This window comes from Cupressus sempervirens, chromosome 1 (genome assembly GCF_028749045.1).
Source record: "Cupressus sempervirens isolate cs-2001-9-10 chromosome 1, ASM2874904v1, whole genome shotgun sequence".
Lineage (NCBI taxonomy): Eukaryota > Viridiplantae > Streptophyta > Pinopsida > Cupressales > Cupressaceae > Cupressus > Cupressus sempervirens.
In genome coordinates this window covers 182,228,285-182,233,952 of record NC_143118.1, presented here as the reverse complement: position 1 = coordinate 182,233,952, position 5,668 = coordinate 182,228,285, and the positions used below count along the sequence as shown (strand labels likewise).

General features: G+C 39.0%; 1 pseudogene; it reads right to left on the bottom strand.

Annotated features, from left to right (window-relative positions):
* Nucleotides 1-241: 241 nt before the first annotated feature.
* On the bottom strand, nt 242-784 carry LOC149576738 (putative wall-associated receptor kinase-like 16 pseudogene; annotated as a pseudogene).
* Nucleotides 785-5,668: the final 4,884 nt, after the last annotated feature.

Genomic DNA, 5,668 nt, shown 5'->3' with positions numbered 1-5,668 from the left:
TATGGCTTGGAATACCAATGTTCAAGCTCATATCTCAGATCACACATCAGTTTGTGTCTCATGTCCTCCGATCCATTTTCTAATTTATGTGTTCTTCCCCTAGATCAAGTAGAAAGCTTGATCTCAAAAATATGAAATGCTTACGATTGTAGAATTCTTTGGTTAAGGTTGTTTTTCCCACTCTAGATATTCCTACAATTGCTGAAATCTTGCCGTTTTCATTCCTATTTTCTCCTATCATTTAGATATTGGCATCAAGCACTTGATACGTCTGAAAGTACTCCAGATCCAGGTAACCCCACGTCCCCATTATATTAGTTGTCAGATCTGTATTGTTCACAGCAGAGATGAGACCAGAGATTCTAAAGTCTGCAACTTTGGGAGAAACCATCGCATTCAAAATAACATTAGACGACTTTACATCTCGATGGAAAATGGGTTGAGATGCTCCAGAATGTAGATACACCAAAGCCACCCTTGTCTCAATTGTAATCTGGAGACATGAAGCCCACAGAAAAAACCATTCCTTAGACTGTAAATGTTCAAACAATGTTATGTTTGAAATGAACTGAGATACCAACATTGGATTTTTAGTTTGGATGCAGCAGCCTAACAATTTCACTATGTTTCTATGATTTATCTGAGAGAGAATTGTAACTTTGTTGAGAAAGTCATTTTTATCCTCTAGACCGAAAGCTTTCTTGGACTTTTTAATAGCCACAAGAGTCTCGTCCAATAGAATACCTTTGAATAAAGTTATGAATCCACCACTTCCCAACACCATATCATTTGAATAATGATTAGAAGCTCTTGCCAGTCCTTTAGCAGAAAACAATCTCTAACTTTCTCTTCCCACAGTAGAAGCTATGTATTGCTGGAGCTGTTGAAAATACTTGGCCTCCACAAGTCTCAAGTGTAATTTCTTCAACCACCAAACCAAAAGAGTGTGAGAAATATATTACCAACCCTAAAAAATCAATTTCACAATCTTAAATAATGCTCGGTAAAAACTATTGCTGAGTGCTAGTTTTGCCCAACACCTTAAGGAGCCAAGTGGCAGGAGAGTGCCTAGTGAGCTCGGTAAATGAAGAACAACTCGGCACCAATGGATGCTGAGTGAGTTTGGTAGTGTGGATGTCGAGCGAACTCGGTAGCCACCAAAGGGTGGAGCTCGGTAGAAGAAGGTACCGAGTGAACTCGGTAGCCACTACAGGGTGGAGCTCGATACAAAAAGATGTTGAGTGAGCTTGGCTTGAACTTTTGAAAATGACTTCTACCAAAGACAATACCGAGTGATAGAACTATAACGTGAATTTTTCCACCATTAAAACCAAAGAACCAAAGCTTGAAACTTCCAAACAAACTTCTCAAATGCAATGAATAGAAGAACAATGGATTCTAGTATGCCTGCTTGCTTTCTATTCAACTTTGATTAAATCATTACAAAATCTGGGAGCATTTAGCTTCAACCAGAAAACTCTAAAATAACCCCAAAACTTTAAACAACTTCAATACTTCAAAAACTTTAAACTTTGATCTTGCAGCTCTAATGGCTGCATACAATAATTCTTAAAGCAATCACTACTTCAACAGGATGAGTTCAACAAACAATAAACTTACAAATTGACCAGAGAAGAAACACATGCACTTGCAAGCACGAAATGAACTTCCTTCTGTCTTTGCACTCTGATGACTAGATCTGTTGATCACTTCTTTCCGCTTTGCTCTTCTCTACAACTTCTCTTTGATTTGCTAAAGTTCAACTCTCTGTCTCATAGAATGAAATGAATCAAACATTCCATTTTTGTCTTTGGCAAAATATTTTCCCCCTCTTTTTCAAATTTGAAAACTCACCTACAGCATTCATGTTTTCTATTTGTTCTACAATCTGTCAGGGGTGGTAGGTGGGCATTTGGCTCTAGGGGAAAATGTCAACTATAATTAATATTCCAACACCCCCCCTTTGTCTCGAGCCAAACAAACAAGGATCACTTCTGATCCAAATCAACTACACCAAGACACTCTCTTAGGTGTACAAAACTTCCAATGTCTAATGGCTTTGTGAAAATGTCTATTAGCTACTGCTCAGACTTACAAAATTCCATCTTGATATCCCCATTTTTCACCAATTCTCTGATGAAGTGATATCTGATCTCTATATGTTTGCTTCTCCCATGGAAGGCTAGATTCTTGGACAATGCAATTGATGAGATGTTGTCACAATAAATTGTGGTTCCATCCTCTTGCCTTTCATTCAAATCTATCAAGATCCTCCTTAACCAAATAGCTTGACATGTTGTTGTATTTGCTGCTATGTATTCAACCTCTACTGTAGATTGAGCAACAATAGGTTGCTTCTTGGATGCCCATGGAATTGCACCCGATCCCATATGAAACATGTATCTAGAAGTGCTCTTCCTATCATCTATACTTCCTGCCCAATCACTATCAATATAACCCACCAACTTGAATTCCTTATTTGTAGTATATAAAGTTTCAAATCCCTTGGTACCTTTCACATACCTTAGGATACTCTTTCCTGCTTGCCAATGGGAATCCTTTGGTGTTTCCATACATTTGAAAATCAAACTTAGTGCATGCATTAGATATGGCCGAGTTGCAATCAAATACATCAAATTTCCAACCATACTCTTGTATAGTGTTGGATCCATTCTCTTGCTAGAGTCTTCCTTGCTCAACTTCAAACCAATTGATGTTGGTGTGGGGGCTAGCTTACTATTCAGCATTGTGAATCTCTCCAAGATTTTTCCTACATATTTTTGTTGAGAGATGAAAATGCCATCATGCATTTATTTTACTTCTATGCCTAGAAGGTACTTCAAGAGACCAAGGTTTGTCATCTCAAATTCATTTTTCATGGACTCTTTGAACTCACCAATTAGAGCCTTGTCATTACCAGTAAAAAACAAATCATCTACATACAAGACAATAATCAACACATTTTCATTTGCTACCTTGATGTAGAGTGTAGGCTCACCATTGCTTTTTCTAAAGCCATTGCTCATCAAATATGAGTCAATCCTACTGTACAATGCACTTGGAGCTTGCTTGAGCCCATAAAGAGCTCTCTTCAATCTACACACCTTGTGTTCTTCACCTTCAATTTCATAACCAGGTGGCTGCTCCACATAGAATTCTCCCTTGAATACACCATTTAGGAAGGCGAACTTCACATCCATTTGAAATACCTTCCATTTGTATTGAGATGCAATTTCTATGATAGTATGCATGGTTTCCATTCTTGCAACTGGGGCATATGTCTCATCATAATCTCTGCCATACTGTTGTTTGTAGCCCTTGACTACTAGCCTTGCCTTATGCCTATCAATCTTGCCTTCAACATTGCATTTGGTCTTGTAGACCCATTTCACTCCAATCACTTACTTTTTGGGAGGCAATTCAGTTAGCTCGCATGTCTCATTCCTTTCTATAACATGTATCTCCTTATCCATGGCCTTACACCATTTCTTCTCCTTAACAGCTTCTTCAAAATATATTGGATCACTATGAGAAAATAATGCAAAATTAACACTCTCATCATAATCTTCATACCTTTCGTCTTGGTATATCTCCCTAAGAATCTTGGTCTTTCTTGGTAATAGGGAGGAGAGTGTGGGATCAGAATCTTCACTATTGTTGTTTTTCCGACCAGCTTGTTCTTCACTGTTACTTGGCACTGACACTCGATCATGCCTAGAGGAGCTCGACAATGACTGAGGCTTCTTTCCTTTTTTCTATTTGCTCCTTCTTCTTGTTGTTCATCAGCTTCCTCTTCACTCATAATTAACACTTTACTTGAGGTGCTCGGTGATTCATCAGTCGTTCCATGCCAAGACTGATTTTCAAGAAATTCCACATCTCTTGAGAGAATCATCTTATTGTTCAATGGGTCATACAATCTGTATGCCTTTGATTTTGAGCTATACCCTATATTGATCTAGTTGCAAAGAGCCTCCATCATCCATGGAGATCTCGTACTGAAGAGTCTCCAAGGTCCTCTAAGTGCATATCAAGGCCGTAACTTGGAGCTAGTGCAAGATATGAATGCTACAGATGGTCATGTTGAAGCCTAAAATAACCTATCTCATTTTTGAGAGATCACATTCTATTTGGATTCAACACAATGATCTTACTCGATGCTAAAACTCATAGTGTGCCTCAATTCATAGGTGCACCAGAGCATAACTTTGAAACTTCTGATCTTGGCATCAAATTATTAGTAACATTAGCTCCATATGGGTGGGTGAACCCTAGTGACACCCATTTTCTAATGGACGAGAGCCTCCATCATTCATGGCCACTTCATACTGAAGAGTCTCTAAGGTGCTCTAACTGTGTATCGAGGTCAATCTTTTGAGGGTTATAACTCAAAGCTCGTATATGATATTGATGAAATGTCAAATTCTATAGGATGATCATGCTAAGGCTTAATATAAACTATCTCATTTTCAAGAGATCACATTTTGGTTGGATTCGGCATAGCGATCTCGCTCAAGGCCAAAAGTCACAGTGTGCCTTAGTTCATAGGTATACCATAGTGTAGCTTTGAAACTACTAACCTTGGTGTCAAATCATTAGAACCATTAGCTCTGGATAGGGGGGTGAACCCTAGTGACACCCTTATTCTAGCCACTGAGAGCCTCCATCCTCTGCAACCACCCCATACCAAAGAGTCTCCAAGGTGCTCTAAGTGCATATCGAGATTGATCTTCTAAGGGTCATAACTTAGAGCTCATGGGGGCTATCGATGAAATGTTGAATGCTATAGGATAGTCATGCCAAGGCCTCAAATAATCTATGTCATTTTTGAGAGATCACATTACTTTTGGATTTGGCACAATGATCTTGCTTGATGCCAAAACTCACAGTGTGCCTCAGTTCATAGGTGCACCACAGTGTAACATTGAATCTGCTAATCTTGGCATCAAATTTTTAGTTTCATTAGCTTCAGATGGGTGGGTGAGCCCTAGTAACACTCTTTTTCTAGCTATAGAGAGCCTTCATCATTTGTGGCCACCCTATACTGAAGAGTCTCCAAGGTGCTCTAAGTGCATATCGAGGTCGATCTTCCAAGGGTCATAACTCAGAGTTCATGATGGCTATTAATGGAATGTCAAATGCTACAGGACAATCATGCCAAGGCCTAAAATAAACTATGTCATTTTTGAGAGATCACATTCTGTTTGGATTCGGCATAGCAATCTTTCTTGATACCAAAACTTGTAGTGTGCATCAGTTCATAGGTGCACCACAGTGTAACTTTGAAACCATTGATCTTGGCATCAAATTGTCAGTGTCATTAGCTCTACATGGGTAGGTGGAGCTTAGTGACACTCTTGTTCTGGCCACAAAGAGCCTCCATCATTTGTGGCCATCCCATATCAAAGAGTCTCTAAGGTGCTCTAAGTGCATATCGAGGTCAATCTTCTAAGGGTCATAATTTGGATCTTGTTGGGGCTATTGATGAAATGTTGAATGCTACAAGATGGTCATGCCAAGGCCTAAAATAACCTATCTCATTTTTGAGAGATCACATTTTGTTTGGATTCGACACATCGATCTCACTCAATGCTTAAACTTGCAATGTGCCTTAGTTCATAGGTGCACCATAGTATAACTTTTGAACTTCTGATCTTGGCATGGAATC